Source organism: Macrotis lagotis, chromosome X, assembly GCF_037893015.1.
Source record: "Macrotis lagotis isolate mMagLag1 chromosome X, bilby.v1.9.chrom.fasta, whole genome shotgun sequence".
NCBI lineage: Eukaryota > Metazoa > Chordata > Mammalia > Peramelemorphia > Peramelidae > Macrotis > Macrotis lagotis.
In genome coordinates, this window is record NC_133666.1 from 363,974,611 (window position 1) to 363,993,613 (window position 19,003).

General features: G+C 33.6%; 1 long non-coding RNA gene across 1 annotated transcript in view; it reads right to left on the reverse strand.

Annotated features, from left to right (window-relative positions):
• Positions 1-2,661: 2,661 nt before the first annotated feature.
• The window catches only part of LOC141498360 (uncharacterized), a 795,212-nt gene continuing 778,870 nt past the window's right edge, over positions 2,662-19,003 (reverse strand). Inside the window, exon 4 of the long non-coding RNA XR_012471617.1 lies at positions 2,662-4,038. This is a non-coding gene — a long non-coding RNA (uncharacterized LOC141498360). The remainder of the gene's footprint in view (positions 4,039-19,003) is intronic.

Sequence of the window (19,003 nt, forward strand, 5' to 3'; positions counted from 1 at the left end):
CACCTATAAAATAAACTGGAGAAGGAAATAGCAAAACATTCTATTATCTTTGCCAAGAAAATTACTAATGGTCTCACAAACTATTGGGCACAACTGAAAATGACAGAACAACAAGTATAGAAACTGGTGAAACAGGGAAACAAGTGTAACATGAGTCCCACCCCCTCATTCCAAAATAAAAACATGATATAATTGTTGATTTTATTTTATCATTTTATTATAAAATTTATTAAATATTATAATTAATATTCTTTCACTTAACTTGTAATTTCATGAATGGAGAAAGACCTTTAGGTTAAGCACTAGCATCTCTGAAAATTTTGACCTTAAGAGAGTTGCCTTTTGAAAGACAAAAGGTGTAATAGATGGATAATTGACCTCAGTCAGAAAGATCTAAGTTGAAATATTTCCTCTGATTCATAGTCCATTGTTTAACTTTGGATAAATCATCTAACCCTCTCACTCCCAGGCAACTCTTTAAGTAACTAGAAGACAGGATGAAAATATACAAAATTTACACCTCTCCTGTGTGTGACCCACAAATAATTCAACTCTCTCTTACAATAGTGAGAAGTCACTGGTAGAGATTATTTAAACTTTACTGTGGTAAAAACAGGGTAGACAGACCATTAAGAAATAAATGAGAAATTAAGAATAATTTAGAATGGTCTTTGGAATCTTGTCAGCACATGGAACTCAAAGCAGCTATCATGTGTCATCAAAATATGGGTTATAGGAAAAACAATGGAAATAGAAATCACCCTGTGTACACAAAGGAATGTTTGGGGATAACAGAAATATAGCCTTGTTTATTTTCCATCTGTGTTTTCTTTATCTCCTTTCTAAAATGTAATTTTCAGCTATATTCCATTTCTTTTCTAATTCTGTGGTTGCCCATAACCACTAACCAAGCATTGCTTTTATCTTCCTATAATCACAAATTGTTTCACATTTCAATATAAGTTGTATTATATATATATACATACATACATACATATATATATATATATATATATATATATATATATATATATATGTATATACTTTTCCTTTGTGTCATTTTAACTTGATAGTGTGTCACCCTCTTCTCTTGGGGAAGAAAAAACAACTTGAGTATTGGATACTAATTTTCAATAGAGATTGCCCAGATAGCAAACTGCTTTTTCTGTCAGTAATAATCAGAGTTTGCTTGAGGCAAAGATCTGAACACCAATCTCATTCAGAAACCAAGAACAAGTTAAGTGTATGTTTGTGTCAAGTACTGAGGATAGCAAAATCATATAAAAACTATTCACTCTGTCTTAACCATGAAGAAAACTACTGAAAATAACTTTTAGGACTCTGGAGTTATGTTACACTATCATGAGGAAATAAATATCAAAGTATTCCTGAATTTCTTTGGAAGAGTTCATAATGGTGCCACACAGGCACATGACTATTCTTTATAGAAGGTGATAGCCTATCTAATGACTGGAGTTGAAGCTTGGCAAACTATATTGCCTCCCAACATCAATTAAACCACCTGCTGTTTCACCATTAAAATTTCATTATTTCAGGTTTCAGTGCCTATATATATATATATATATATATATATATGCATATATATACATATATTTTCATTCATACATATATACTCATACATACACACATACACATATACATATATATGAACAACAATGGATCAAATAAAAACTTTGCCTGCTACATTTTGACCTATTACTGAGTATCTTCTATCAGGTTCTCCTATTATTTTGTAAGTCAATAGAGAGTTCCAGTTTTGTTCTTCTCCTTGTGAAATACGATTTATTTTTAATAATATGGAATACTCAAATCATAGCCAGTTACATAACATGTGGTAATTCTATCATGTTATTCCATAGAATATGTGACTGTGATGTTTTAAACTTTGGAGCCCCTTACAAAAAGAAAAAATATTTTAAGAAATAAGTAAATTTATAATCAACCAACTTTTCATTGTCAATACTATTGCATCAACTTTCCAAAGAATCAATGCTCAAAGACAACAACTAGAACAATAACTTATACACTTTTCTGTCAAATTCCCCCCCTGAATGAGCTAAGAAACAATATCCCCAGGGAAAAAGGATGACAGAACCAAATAATACATGCCCAGGGCTTTAGATACAAACATACAGACACACCAACTAGTACAAACCAGTGCCTGTGGGACTCCTGAAAATGTCTTATTCCTGTGGGGAAGGAATTGGAAGTCAGTAACATCATCATCAGTCTGAATGCATTGCCTGCAGAATTGCAATGCTCTCCACTGTGACAGAGCAGTGACAGCCAATTAAGACAGCCAGCATTTGACACTTTCTAAAATGTCCCAAATCCATATGTATGATATATATGGAAGGTGATAGAAAAACACTTTGAAAGACAAAGGGTTCCCTGCTATGGAAAACTCAAGGGGATGCTTGAAAACTCCTATGCACTTATGTGCTTGCTTTCTTCTCCTCTCCTAAACATATACATCACCCTGGTATTCCCATCCTAGGAGCATGTGAAAAAGTTTCAATATAGAATTGTATTTATGTATGTATGTATGTATATAATGGTAGGATTAAAAATTAGGATTAAATTTAATCATTATCAATATATTTTCATAAATTAATTAAAATAGTAAAACAAAAGCATGCTACTTCATGAATCTTCATTATGAAGAAAAAGTGTACTAATTTTATAATAATAATGAAAATAATATTAATACATAAAGTTACATGTAGCTGAAGTATGTGTGTGCTTTATTGTAAAATGCATTGATTGCCCCAATTAAATTTACTATAAAAGAGCTTACTATTTCTTTACAAATTGAAAGGTGAATAGGAGAGGTGCTTTAATTCAAAAGGGGATGAAGTTATGCCTATTTTCTCCCTTATTTTAGGCAAAACTTTTTTTGGGGGTAGATACGGAAGAGGATAAAAAGGTTTGTTGCCTTAAATTTCCCAGAAAATTCCCTTTATTATACATGTAAAATTAACCTTGGGTTTATGAAGGCTAAGAAACATCACAAATGTGAGTACTCAAGCTTCTTTTTGAAAAACATGCTATCTTGAAATCCAGTCCTATAAATCACTTAATATTCAGTTACTTTTCTTTTTCTTCATACATAAGCATTTCAGCAATCAGTTCATTTCTTTTCTATAACTTCCCTTGGCTCTGTCTCACCTTCATTAAAAGTAAATCTCTAGCTTTTAATCTAAGCAAACATTCATACAAGATTACTTTCCTTTTGACAGCTAAAGATATTTTTTATGTCATTCAAATGAAAAAAAACAATTTTTCTAGTTTTTTTTATTCTCCTTAAATACATAATGAAAACTATTCAAAATCATATGTCTTAAAAACCTTCACAGAAGTCAAACTCATTCTTTCAGTGATGTTGCTAACCTGTAAAATCTTACAGATCCTTGAACTCAACATTTTCAAAATTTCTTTCCAATTTATTGAACTTTGGAACTCGTAAAGCAGGAGATTTTGTGATTCTTTATGAACAAAGCAGTACAATCAAAATCAAGTTACCTTTGCATTCCACAAATCCCTAAACAGATGATTTAAAAAAGGTAAGAGAGAAGAAAGTGTCTCCCAACACTTTTTCATATTTCCCTTTATTTCCCTGTGAACCCAAGGTGATACAATTTCAAAATATCTGAGAGTTCCCAGGGAGGCATGTAAAAAAAAAAAAAGATCGCTGTCTAAAAGCCATAGTTCTCATTGTGGGACACTTGCCTGTAAACTCAGCCTTTTACTGCCACAAACACATTCACTTGCTGCAGTGCAGAATGAATGTCAGCTTAGTCAGTCAGAACTTTCAGTGCAGAAATTCAGCCTGATGCCGATGCAGTCACCCCAATAAGGAAGCACTTACCTTAATTGAAATCTTGCCTTTGATAGAGCTGAGACATCAGTCAAATGAAGCTTGATTGGGGCGGGGGTATCCTAAGTTTTCAATCAACACCCTCCAGGTACCTGCATGCTGGGCTGTTTTTTTCCTGTTTATGTTGAACTCCTTGCTGGCTAAAGGAGAGAAAAAGAGATAAGCTGAAATCCTCAGAGGTTCCCAGTGAGTAAGTGAGGACCAAAGCAATGTTTCTTAACATGAGATTCTCCGCAAACGTGCTTGGGTCTGGAAGACCCAGTAACTGCTGTGATAGGCTCCTGTCATGTCCCTTGAGCTGTGGGATGATCATTGACCTGATTAGCACTGAACACTCCCTGCATGCAGGGAAAGCACCGAGAGGATTGGTGGGTCGCAAGGGAATTGGAAAAGGCACCAGGGCCACTTGGGAATCTTGTCTCCTCCAGACTAATGGATGAACTGCAGCCAAGGCTATAATTTCTGAGGAGGTTACCCACGATGTTAACTATGTGAGGACTTAAACAAATGTGCCTTCGCTTGCTCTTTCTTAAGGTGCAGATACAGAGTACAGCTGGGCAATTAAGAAACTGGGGAAGCTGATTTGTTAGAGAAACCTCAAAATATTCAGCACTTACACGCAAAAGGTTAAACGGGGTTTCTTGCCTGCGCCTTTGACCCTAGAGACTGATGCTTACTTCGACCTCTACTTGGATAAAAAGAACTTAGTGAGCTTGTCGTCTTAATAAGGACAGAGATTTCTGTGCTATAAAATGAAGGTAACAGAACAAAGTAAATATGGAAATTCTTCACCTTGACAAAAATATATCGTATGACATATATAGATATATGTCATATGACATCATTTATATATGTATATATTTAAATATATAGGGCTACAGGATTTTTTGCTTATTCTCCAAAAAGAATCTCTAAAAATGGAGACTGAATTGAACAGCAACTAAAGAAATGATTATATCAGTTCATTAACTCTTTCTGATTTCCTTCATAATCAATAATTGAACCTTACTAACTTTTCCCTCCTATTATTATAAGGAAATCTGTTAACATTATAAATTACACTAATCAAAATAGTGTTTCATGGGATCCTCTAAAAATTACACACACGATTAATTTCTGTAGTAGTAACCACTTGCTAAAAACTATCCCACAGATGACCTTTTGCCTTTGTCATTTGACAGCTCCTTAATATATTTTAAACAGAAAGTTACTAATTTACTTATTATATATGTTTCTTTAAAAAAAGAGGAAAGCAACTAAATGTAGGAGTACCAAATGGTTAATTTTTGTTGGTGCTAACTTTAACAAGAGAAAAAATAAAACCATATGCAAATAACATAAAAAGAACAGATGAAAAAAGTCATTTGCATGTCTTAAGGGTGAGAAAATTTCATTGCCAGAAAAAAAATTGGAGGATGTCCTCTCAGAATGATGCTGAAATGTTCAGCACCTCTATTTTTCCAAGTCAGTCACACTTGGGACATATGGCATTCCCTTGGTAACACTATGTTTATTGATGTTGCACACACACACACACACAGAGGCACACACACAGAGGCATGTAAACTATAGTTTTATTTCTATGTTTGTCTGTATCCTGAAATAACTCTAATTCAAAAGGAAAATCACTAAAATAAACTTGCTGTATTTATTACAAAAACTGGTTACCTCAAATTTCATAGGATTCATCATAAAAAGTCTTTATCATTAAATTTTTCTTGAAAATTGTTTAATTGGGCCATCTGTAAAATATAAAATCTATGATAACCTGGAAATTAAGGTAAATGGGACAGATTCTTGAACTTGAAGTTCATGTTGTAATCTTGAGCATCTTGAGGAAGTAGGGCTAAGACAATTTAACTTACAGATGAGGTCTCTTGCTCCCTCAGCTGGCTGATGTTGGGAGCTGTATGGAAGAAATCCTTTCTTCATTGGGCCCCTACCCTCCTGAATAGAAGAAACTAGCATCTTTTACTTCTCAACAGGAGAACCATTATCCAATTAAAGATTAGCATTAATGAGTTCCACTTGAAAAATGACTACTTGAAACCTCCTCCACCTCACAAGTGAGGCATCAAAAACATAAATAGTAAACAGGAAACATGATTAATACTCTTTATAAGATTGTGGAATATCTTTGATAAAATAGTGATGAAAACAAAGTAGCTTTAATATTTTATGGTAATTATGTAAATCTATGTATATACATTCAGATATACATGTATGGGGTATAAATTGTGCTTTACACACATACACACACATACACACACACACACACACATATATATATATAATCATATATATGAATAGATGCACAAATATATCTATAATATGTCTGTGTGTGTTTGATCAATTTTGGCTAAACTCTCCAAGCAGTCTAAGGTCTTATTTGGGAATGAATTTTTTGAAAATTATTTATCTTTTTTTTTAATTGGCTTCCTTTAAAAACACCTGCTTTTCTTTCACTTTCAACCTTCAAGAACCGTACTTTACAGCTAAAAGGAGTGCTAATTTCACTAATCTCATTCGCTTTATTTTGCTGCAGATGGCAAATTGCATCAGGTAAAACATCTTTGACTTGATGTAATTTTTTGCTGTAAAGTACAATTCTTGCAGGTTGTAGGTCATGATAATACCAGGAAGAATGTATCTAATGTGACTCATTTGAAAATTAGTAAGTCTCCTGTTGAGACCTTTAAGACTTTTAAGTAGTGTGAGTTTAATGACCAATGTTATTATAATAAACATTGTGGAAGAAAATAATTACTATAGCAAAAAAGGGACAGGAATCAATACTCTCTCTCACACTCAATCTGTGTGTGTGTGTGTGTGTGTGTGTGTGTGTGTGTGTGTGTGTGTGTGTGTGTGTGTTTCTCTCTCTTGGTCTTTCTCTTCTCCTCCTCCTCCCTAGACTTTGAACATTTATTTTCTGTTATGTGCTAGGAACATGAATATACATGGGAAAAATTTTCAGTGAATGACTTTGGAACTCTTTGAATCTACCTGAATTGAATGATTACTCTGATTAATGATCTTTTCACATCAACTTTGTTAAAACTTATTTTTGCATAGAAAAAAAGGTTAAACACTCAATTTTATAATACATTGACAGTATCCAATTCAATATACAATATTAAAGTAGTGGAAAGTAAGGAACAAAAAGTGAAGAGTAATAATGAGTATGCCTTTCAAGTCAGGTTATTGTATTTGGCTTTACCAAATAACAGAATAGAAAATTAATACCCTGAGTTGTAGGATTGCATAGTTTTGTCATGTTACCTCTAGAGTCTTGTACAATTTCCTAGTACTTAGTAAGTTAATGCATAGTTATTGAATTAAATCAAGTTGACTTGCTGAAAGCAAAATAAGGATGATGGGAAATAAGAAAATAAAATTTCTAGATCTTGGAATAGAGATGCAAATACCAAATCCAATGTCTCAACTATAACTAAATAAAACAACTCATTAATAACTTTGGGTTGTGTAGGTCTTTATGTATACTAATTTATTTGATATTCAGAGCATCCTTGTAGAATATTATTCTACAAAAAAAAGATTTCAGTGATTCTCTCCATCTTCATTTACTTCGAAGGGAGAGATGAGAAAAGGGAGGGAAAAACATAACAGATGAAACTGTCTTGAGAGCCTTATCAGAAGCAAATAAAGATAAATCATGCTTGGTTAGATTGATATTTCAGTTTTACCAAGCACAGAACTGAGATATCAAAGTTCAGAAGATGATTTGCAATCAGTGGGTTTATAGACTGATTTCAAATTTCAATTTGAAGTTTTAAACAAAGCCACACGAGCTTTAAAATAGCTTAAGAAATGAGTATAATTTTTAGATCATATTCATAAAAATAAATTTAAGTGCTACTCATTTCTCATGATTTCAATTTTTTCTAATCAATAAAATCTGTTTTCAATAATTCTAGCTTTGCTAAAGAACTTCACATTCATTTGATTCTTAAAGACTTTTTTAAAAGTTTTTTAATTTATTTAAGGCAATGGGATTAAGTTACTTGGCCAATAGGCAATTATTAAGTGTCTGTGGTCACATTTGAACTCAGGTCCTCCTGACTCCAGGGCCAGTACTCTCTGCACTGCACCACTTAGCTGCCTCACATTCATTTGATTCTTAAACCAACCATCTAAAGTAGCCAGGGAGGAAGTTTTAAGTATCTGATGCTGGATTTGAACTCAGGTCCTCATGAATCCAGGACTAGTGTTCTTTCCACTATGTAACCTAGCTCCCCTTGTGTCTTGATTTTTTCACATCACCTTCAACATACTTCCTCTAGAGTAATTTTTCCCCTTTCTGTCCTATTATTCCACGTAATAGGTATGAGGTAGTACCTTCAAATTGCATTTCTGCCGTCAAAAGATAAATTAGAATATTTTATCTTATGACAATGGATTAGCTTTGATTACTTTATCTGAAAACTTTATATCTAGTGATCATTTACCAATTGGAGAATGGCTCTTATTTTTATAAAATTGACTCAGTTCTCTATATATTTGAGAAATGAGGCCTTTATTAGAGAAATTTACTTCTGAATTTTTCATAGTCTCTATTGCTGTTTTTCCTCCTGTCCTGTGCCCCCATTTATTCTATTTCTTTCTCCTTTTACCCTTCCTTTCCTCAAAAGTGTTTTGCTTCTGACCACCTCCTACCTCAATCTACCTTCTTTTCTATCACACTCCACCTTTTCTCCTCACAGTAACTCAATTAAGCATGTTTGTTAATTCATCTTGGAGTCAATTCTTATGAGAGTTAAGGATCACTTGCTCTCCCTCACGTCCTCCCTATTACCCCAAAACCCCTTTCTCTTGTCTTTTATATGTTAGATAATTTATCCCATTCTACCTCTCCCTTTCCCTTTATCCTAGTGCATTCACATCTTACCCCTTAATTTTATTTTTTAGATATCATCCCTTCATAGTCAACTGTCACCTGTGCTTCTGCCTATATGTATATGTGTATATATATATATATATATATATATATATATATATATATATATATATATATATATATTCTAACTTCACTAATCATTATCCTCTTTCCATGTAGGAATGTGATCTTTTTAAATTTCTAAGGATTTATCTTTCCTATTTACCATTTTGTGTGTCCTGTGAGTGTTGCATTTGAAAGTCAAATTTTCTAGGCAGCTCTAGTCTTTTCATTAGGAAAGTTTGAAAGCTCTATATTTCATTGAATCTCCATCTTTTCCCAAAAGAGTACGTTCAGTTTTTCTGGGTGGTTGACTTTTGCTTGTAATTGAAGCTCTTTTGCTTTCCAGAATGTAAAATTCCAAGCCCTCCAACTCTTTAATGCAGAAACTGCTAAATCTTGTGTAATCTTGACTTGATAACTGACTTGTTTCTTTCTTGCTTCTTGCAATATTTTGTCCTTGACCTGGGAGCTCTGGAATTTACTATAATATTCCTGGGGGTTTTTGGAATCTCAGGTAATTCTGGCAGTATTCCTTGACAATTTTGTGAAAGATGATATATAGGTACCTTTTTTGATTATGGCTTTCAGATAATTCAATAATTTTGATATTATCTCTCCTGGATCTTTTTTCCAAGGAGATATTTTACATTTTTTCCATTTTTGTATTCTATTTTTTATGGTTTCTAGATTTCTCAATGTCATTGGTATCTTTTGAACAATTCTACTTTTTAAGTATTTGTTTTAGTGAATTTTTATGCTTCTTTCTTTTCCCCATTTTCTCAATTCAGATTTTCAAGGAATTATTCTTCTCACTGTATTTTTGGACCTTTATTTTTTATCATTTGACCTAGTCTCTTTTTTAAGGTTATTTTTTTCAGTAATTTTTTGTGCCTTCTTTAACAAACTTTTTTATATTTTGCAAGGCAATGTGCTTAGTGACTTGCCCAAGGTCATACAGCTAAGTATTAACTATTTGAGACTCCATTTCAACTCAAGTCCTCCTGACTCCACGGTCTGTGCTCTATCGACTGAGCAATCTACCTGCCTACTTTAACAAACTCAACTTATTTTTCAGCATCTCTCATTTCTCTTCCCAATTTTTCCTTTACCAATCTTGTATGATTTTCAAAAATCTTTTTGAGTTCTTCCATGTTCTGAACCAATTTTTTTTTGAGTGTGTAACTTGTCAACATAGTAACTTCCTATGGTCAAGGTTTTTTTTTTTCCTGTTCTTTGCTCATTTCCCCAACCAATTTCTTGATATTTAATTTTATTTTTTAGGATTTTGCAAGGCAAATGGGGTTAAGTGGTTTGCCCAAGGCCACACAGCTAGGTAATTATTAAGTGTATGAGACCGGATTTGAACCCAGGTACTCCTAACTCCAAGGCCGTTGCTTCATCCACTAGGCCACCTAGCTGCCCCATTTAATTCTTTCTTAAAGGGAGTCTCTGCTTCCAAGATGGAGGGTGCTTTGTCCCAAGTTTCAGGGGATTTGCATTGCTGTCTTCAGAGATACTTCTGTAAGTTTTTAGTTCTTCAAAGGTGGTAGATCTAAAGAAAGGAACTTTTACTACTCTCCTGACCCATGCTTTGGTCTGTGAGTGACCACAAATACCCTTTTCTGCCTGTAATTTTGACAACAGTCTCTGTTCCACTATAGCTAAAAGCTAGAGTGTGCTACTTCTCTTTTTTGCCCTGGGACTGAGATCTAGGAATGGGCCAAATATAAAAGCATGGTCAAAGTAATAGTCTTGCCTCAGTACTAGTAAAGAGAACTTTATAATTTCCTTCTGATCAGTCTGTCCTGCTTACCATCTGTGGACTGAGAACCCCTGAAGCAGCTGCTGCCACTATTTAATTTATTGGTATCTATGACCTCTTAGGGTTGGGTATTTACTGGCATAATTTGCATTGGATGTTCTCCACTTTTACAAGATGCAAAAGACATTTCTTGCTGACCTTCTAAGCTGTCTTAGAATAAAATGAAAAACTATTTTACCCCTCATCTTTCATGGATTCTGCTACTCTAGGAATTATTTTATGGCATCATTTAAAGGTTTTTTCAGAAGGGTTTGGAGGAGAGCACAGGTTAAGTTGCTGCCTTTTATCCATCATCTTTGTTCTATCTCCTCAAAATCATAATTTGCTCAGATAAAGGCCTATAAGCAATGCATCTTGTTTATATGAAAATACTTAGATGTTCTGGCTATGATACAGTAAGTGGTCCTATGTGGTATCTCACAGAATTATTACTGAATAGAGGAACCACCATTTCTGTGGATTTTACCTTTAATAGAATTGAATCTTCTCTCAAGCTCTTCAAAAAGTGGTCATACTTAAAAATATCCCAAACCCATTGGGAGAGGTCCTGGGGAAGGCCCAAGAAGTGGGTCCCTTGTCAATATGATGGTCAAGGGAAGCCTCTACGAGACAAACACTAAACCTCCCATCCCATCCCAGCTTATCTGACCTGTCATACTTTGTTGAGTAAGACTGAAAGATTCAGAATGATAATCATTGCATTCAGCACTTAACAGACTAGTTTCCAGACTAGCCATTGAGGTTAGGAATGTAGGGTCTGTTGCTTATTGTTTTTATTTTATTAGGATTTTTTTTTGCAAGGCAAATAGGGTTAAGTGGCAAGGCCACACAGCTAGGAAATATTACGTTTCTGAGGCCAAATTTGAACTCCTAACTCCAGGGCCGGTGCTCTATGGACTGTGCCACCTCGTCACCCCTGTTGTTTCATTTCAATCATGTCAGATTTGTTGGGATCCCATTTGGCATATTCTTTGCTTTTGTCATTTCTTTTTCCAGGTCATTTTGTAGATGCAGAATTGAGACAGGCAGGGTTAAATGACTTTCTCAGAGTCATATAGCCATTAAGTCTCTAAAGCCAGATTCAAACTCGCATAATTAAGTCTCCTGACTCTATGCTTGGGTGCTCTATTCAGGTCAGATGGGTTAATCAAGCAAACCACCCTCCTCTATTCCCATCTTTTTTTTTGGGGGGGGAGATCATTGGGAGTTAAATGACTTGCCCAGTTATTTATGTTTGAGGTTGGATTTCAACTCAGGTCTCCCTGACTCTAGAGCCAGTTTTCTTTTTACTGTAAAGCCTGGGAGTTTAATTTTTTTTAACATTTAAAAATATAATAAAACTTGATTTTAAAGTGTAAAATCATTCTTAGCTAAGGCTATACAAAAACAGACTGAGCAGTTTGACCCAACACTGCCTCTTCCCTGTGCCTATCTTGAATGATTTCTTCCTCCTTCACTTCTCTTCCTATTCACTTTCCTTTTCTCTATAAGCCCTCCATTCAGTTTAGAGTCCCAGTTTTGTCTCAGTGTGAGTGAGCTGGGGTAGGGAGGAGGGTCTTTGTATTCTTCTAAGGGACCAGAGGCTGCGGTGGTGCTCTTGCACCTTGGCATGATGTCATACAGCCTCATTTCTCTGGTCTGAGCAAGGGGAGCTTACCTGGATTCTTTGAAGGGAGTTTATGTACCTGATGACTAGTTTGCTAAGCTCCTGCAACTCCTGGGTGTTTCGACTATTCTGTCTTCATCCTTCCTGTTATATCAATAATCTAGTTTGATTTTGTACTGCATAATTATAACAAGAAGGAAGGAGCTACCTGGCTTCTTGTGGTCATCTTTGATCCCATATCTGGCCAGGTTCTACCTATTAACAATTTCTACAGTAGGACTTTGTAAGAATTGCTATACTTATAGAATAAGGAGCTTGCTAGTCTGCATGTACTTCTGTTCTGATGGTCACACTGTGACTGAAAGCTGCCTGCCAAAGCTATATATGCTGACTTGGTCTACTTCCACTTCCACTGGGTATTTATTAATTCAGGGAGTTGCTACCTGGACCCCCAAGATGATTTTTAATTTGTTTTTTAGTATATATATATATATATATACATATATATATATATGTATATATATATATATATGACTAATAACATTTTAAGATCATGGTTTCCTTAGAGTTAGTGGCATGCTTTTTTGGGGAAAATCAACATACTATCATTTTGTATTTGCATATATTTGAACACCATTAACAATAATATTTTGGTTTCTTATCCACTGAAAATTTAAAAATTGGACATAGGTATGGATGTAGCAATGAATTAACATTTTAAAGTGGAGAAATATAGCACAGAATCATGATAAAATCTGATACAAAATGTACCTCTGAATTTTAGGAAGCTGGTTAATAATACTCAGCTATTGAATTTGTTTTTTTTTTCTTTTTGTAATGTAATGGGGTTAAGTGACTTACCCAAGGTCACACAGATAGGTAATTATTAGGTGTCTGAGGTCATATTTGAACTCAGGTCCGCCTGACTCCAGGGCAAGTGCTCCATCCACTGTGCCAACTAGCTAACCCCTCAGCTATTGAATATGAAAGAATTTCCTTAATTTCCTCTCAATATAAATATGTCTAAGCAGCTGTGTAACACTGTGTCATGAGAAGTGTAAGTAAAAAACCAGAGGCCAGCAGACTTGACCCAATGACCAATTCATGTACTACCCCCTCACCTTCCTTTTCTTTTTTCTTTTTTCTTTTTACTGTAAAGCCTAGGAGTTTAATTTTTTTTAACATTTAAAAATATAATAAAACTTGCTTTTAAAGTGTAAAAACATTCTTAGCTAAGGCTATACAAAAACAGACTGACCAGTTTGACCCAAAGTTTGTAATTTATTGATCCCACAAACTTGTTTATTTTGCAAAGTGAACAATTACTAACCTTCCCACCCCCTCCCTTCCCCTGGACCCCACCCATGTATTGTACAGAGAATTACAATGATTGTAAAGCTTAAATTCTTTCTAATGTTGTGGTGTTATTCCTGTTACTAGTTGACAAGTCTGAATTCCTGTAGGACAAGCCTTATTCTGGAAGTTAGAACAAATATTCTATCTCTAGTTTTAGTATTATTTAGTTCAAATTATAATTTTTAATACTTTTTCCTATGCATTTTTCCATTTTCTTACATAAATTGCTACTGAAATTATAACATTAGAAAAGGTCCTATGTCTTCCATACTCACACACCCTAGAGTCCCATCAGAGAGAATACCAGGCATACAAAGAATCTCAGGGTTTTACAAAAGCAAGTGAGACCTCCATTAAAAACTAAAGCATACAAAAAACAATTCAGCAAGACTAACCAACAAATCAAATGAGTTTGGCAGAATATGCAATATTCCACTAGGGAGGTACCTTTTCTCATTTCTTCTTCAGGGAGACCTTAATGATTATAGTGATAAAATTCCAAGTATATTTTTGTAATTGTTCCTTCCACTTATGTATCTGTGAGGGTTGAATATTTGTAAGATTATCCTAGAAATCACCTACATCAGTCTCTAAAGTCATATTGGTTTCTGATTTCATTTCCTTCACTAGGCATCAGTTCACATACAAAACAAAAGTTTTCCCATGCTTCTCTGAAGTCTTCATATTCATCATTTTTATAGAACAATAATATTCTATTACATCCTTATAAGACAAATTGTTTGGTTACTTCTCCAATACAGGAAAGGGTCCTGCAGAAATGAAATTTGAATCAGGGGCTTTTGTTCAAATCAGATTTCTATCTGCCTCTTCTTAATTATTTGACCTTAGCCAATGTGCTTAGCTTCATTGAGCTTCAATTTCCTAAAATATTAAAAAAAAGTCATTTGGATTCAATAACTTCTAAATTCTCTTCTAGTTCTAAATCTGTGATGCTAACAAAGTAGATACTTAGCAAATATCAGATTAAATGGAACTGAAATAGGGACAATAGGGAACTGGACCAGACTTTGACACTATCAAGCTATTAGACCTTTAACTAGGCACAACTTATCCTCTATTTAATATATTCATCAAAAATAATTGAGGGCCTATCCCAAGGAAAAAAAACAAAACAAAACAGAAAAAATCCCAACCCTTCAGAATCTGATGAACACTTTATAAAATTAGCTCTTATGTATCTCTCTCCCTTAATCTTAATTCCTCATACTGAAAAGAACTAATTTATAAACATGTTTATCAAAATATATATGTATGTACAATGTTAACCTGACTGTTTGCCATGAAGGCGATGGGGGTGGGAAGGGAGGGTGGAAGAAAATTTTGTAACTTAAAAATATACACATGCATATGGATAAAAATAAATAAAAAAAAGACAAAAGAAAATGAGGGGGCTAAACAAAATTTTCCCTAAGACCAATTCCAACTTTATTACTATCTGATCACAAAAACCTAAGATCATTTGTCCTTGACTTTGCAAGATTCTTAAAGAATTAGTTGACACAAGATATAAGACAAGTATAAGCTTTCCAACCAATTTTTACACACACACACACACACACACACACACACACACACAAATATTTTTTTGTATTTCTCTCTATAAGTAATGATCCAACAAGAGTTGTTACTAGGTACAATTAAAATGGTTTAGGATTCACCTTGTGAATATTGGTTTCAGATTGCTCATAGAGAAAAAGACAAATGGCTAATTCCACCACAGTTTCAGAGAGCTTCAGATTAATCATTATATCACATTCCTTTTCAAGGGACGTGGTCATTTTGTTATCATGCCAAGATTAGGGTCATTAGCTCCACCACCACTCCCATCCCTACCCCACCCACATCCCACTCACTGAAAAATTAAAGATGATATAATTATAGCAATTGAAAATTACCTCCATATTGTATGGTATTAATGGAATGTATTGATTATTTAATGGTAATTTTTAATATTCTTCACATTGCTGTCCCACTTTTAAGAGGGCTGCTTCTTTTTGAATAGATTAAATGAAATGGCTTTAAGTCTAAGAAATTTGTTGGCTTCCACCCATCACATTTAAATTAGATTTATTTTGCTTTATATCTTTTAGATGTGATTTGTAGGTTCAAATAGTATGAAATAAAATAAATGAAACATTTTATGGACAATAATTGTCCTGCATTTAATGCTTTAGGAAAGGTACAGAAACAATTCAATATGCATAGAATCCCATCAACATTCCTGCTGTAATGATAAGAGAAAAAAATACTCTTTGTTATAAAGGACAAATACAAACTGAGGCCTTAGCTTCATGAATGATTAAGTTCAACAGCAGGAATTATTTGATTTCTGGGGTTTTATTTTTTTAAACTGAGATGGCATTTTTGATTGGAAGGAAAATAGCTGTGAAGGCCTGATAGCTTAGGAAAGTATTCAGACATATATATATATATATATGAGTCATGGCATTTTCAGAAAGTGGTCCAGGATTCCAAAATAACACGTAACATGTAAAAGTGGTAAACAATTCTCACTCTAAAAGTTTGTTAAAAATAATATAATTTCTCCATCCCAGGATTACTAAACCTTTACTCTTCTCTAATCATCCAATAATACTTTAAAATAGGTTAAAACTACAACAGCATATATATCAAAACTTTTTAATTAAAAAAATGTTTTAGAAATTGAAATAAATTCAATTCATTTTTTCAGGAGTTGTATTAAAGAATCAGTGAAATCATCAAATTTAAAATGTAGTTTCAAAGATAAAAAGAACTTTTAATTTCATAGTATCTATGCAGACAATATTACATAGTGTCACCAGAAAAAAAAAATAAGTGTGATCTCATGCAAAAATAAAAAGAAAGGTGTAAAGATTGCTATCTATACTTTTTTCCTAATGTTTCTAATTTTGTTGGTACTTTCTACCTAAAAATTTCTTTGGATTCATGCTTTTAAATAATTATACAGGGTTGGAACAAGAGTACCAACCATTCAGGGAACTTTAATTATTTGTTTCAGTTAACCTGGACAAGCTCTCACAAGAAGTCAACCTGTTACCAAATTTCATCACTGAGTTAACAATAAAGTTCTATTATTTATCACCTTCCTCTTGGTTACCAAACAGCAATTTCTTTCAGGTTCCATGGTGATGGTTTAAATTACCTCTTGAATTTCCTTTCTGTCCTCTCTTTACATTGACTGTTCTGCAAATCTAGCTTCCTCTATGCTAACCCCACTCCCACCCCCTGCTTTTTCTCTCTTGACAGAAGTCAATTACTCTGGGGCCACCACATAATCTATATGACGTCTGCTTGCCTCATTGATGCCATCTCCTCTTTTAAAACAACTTTAATCCATCACTATGGTACTGTTATTAATAGCAATTTGGTTAGACCTGCACACCAAGGGCTCTCTTCAATGCAGTGTTAATTCACATAACCCAAATTAGGCAGGGGCTTTTTTTAATAAAAAGATTTTGTTGTTATGTAGTATTGAAAATTCAATGGATTTTACATTATAAAACACAAATGCAAAATAGTTTTTATCTGAACAATGTATAGAGTTTCTAAATAAATTAATTTAAAATATAACTTTACACATATATATATAATAAAACTATATATATATATATATATATATATATATATATATATATATATATATATGCACATTTGTAACTCCAACAACTATTTTTTTAGGTTTTTGTAAGGCAAATGGGGTTAAATGGCTTGCCCAAGGCCACACAGCTAGGTAATTATTAAGTGTCTGAGGCTGGATTTGAACCCAGGTACTCCTGACTCCAGGTCCTGTGCTTTATCCACTGCACCACCTACAGCCCCTCCAACAACTAATTTTAACAACAATAACATTTATATAGTGTCAGCCACTGTGCTAAGCACTTTAAAATTAATGTCTTTTTGATACTCATAATATCCTGGGAAACAATCGCTATGATTATTCCCATTTTACAGATGAGAAAAGTGAGGCAAAGAAACGTGACTTAGGTTCACACAGATAGAAAGTTTTGAAGGTCAGATTTGAAATAAGGTATTCCTAACTGCAGTCTAATTCTCTCTGAAATACCCTTGTCATATGCTCCTTCTTTTATAACCACCTAAATGGTGGTTGAAAATTGTATTCAAATTCTGTTATTTATATTTAAGTTTAAAAGTCAAAAAGTCTAGCTACCTTTTAAACAAGACAAAGTCAAGCTTAATTTTTTCTCCTACAGGTCCATGTCTCAGTAGACTTTGTTTTAGCTTTGTAAAAAATACTGAAGCTTAAGTTATATGATAGGGCCATTTATTTTAGCTTGTTTGAATGTGTTCCCAGCAAAGATAGATAAATTAGAGTGTTGGAGAGTGGGAGTGAAGGAATTTCTTGTTGGGAGAACTGTTAAGATAAAGGTAAGCAGCACACTGAGAGAGTTAGAGTAGGTGACATTTAAAAAAAAGAAAAAATTCTCCTTCTATATTATCTCTTAAATTAATCTTTACATTTTCAATATTCTTACACTATTTTCTGTGTTAATGCTTGCAAAGGGAAATAGAGAAGAAAACGAGATTATCTACAAAACTTGGGTACTAATTTTTATGACAAAATACATAAACTGTAGTCTAGTATAGGATGTGGAATCAGAGTATTTGGGTTAAAATCCTGTTCTGTTAATTTCTATTTTTCTTACTCTGTATGAAATCATTTAATATCTTTAGGTCCTAGTTTCCTTTCCTATAAAAAATATCATCTAATGACTCAGTTCTATCTTAGCTCTATTTCCTGTGATATTGTATATTAGATTTTTGTGTGTTGATCACACACTAACTTTTTGATATTGTTAAATGATCCACTTTTTGTTTGTAATTTCACACAAAGTTACATCTCTGCCTTGCTCGAGATAACTTGACTATTTTAGAACATTTACCATTTATAGCCCTTGCCTTCATTAAGCACTTACTTTGCATCTAATATATATGTATGTAAATATATATGTATATGTATACATATATATGTATGCATGAATACTTGTGTACATATATATGCATACATATATAACATTGTCCTAAGCCTGGATATACTTCAAGTTATTGCGATTTTCTCTGTATAGGTACAGCCTGCCAAAGAAGGAGATCACCTTTCTTACCCTTCACATTTCACACAGAGTCATATATAGATTATTTGTGATTTGATTGTGGTTTTAAAAAAAAAATCAATGGGGTGGCTAGGTGGCACAGTGGATAAAGCACTGTCACTGGAGTCAGGAGTACCTGGGTTCAAATCCTGTCTCAGACACTTAATAATTACCTAACCCTGTGGCCTTGGGCAAGCCACTTAACTCCAATTTGCCTTGCAAAAACCTAAAA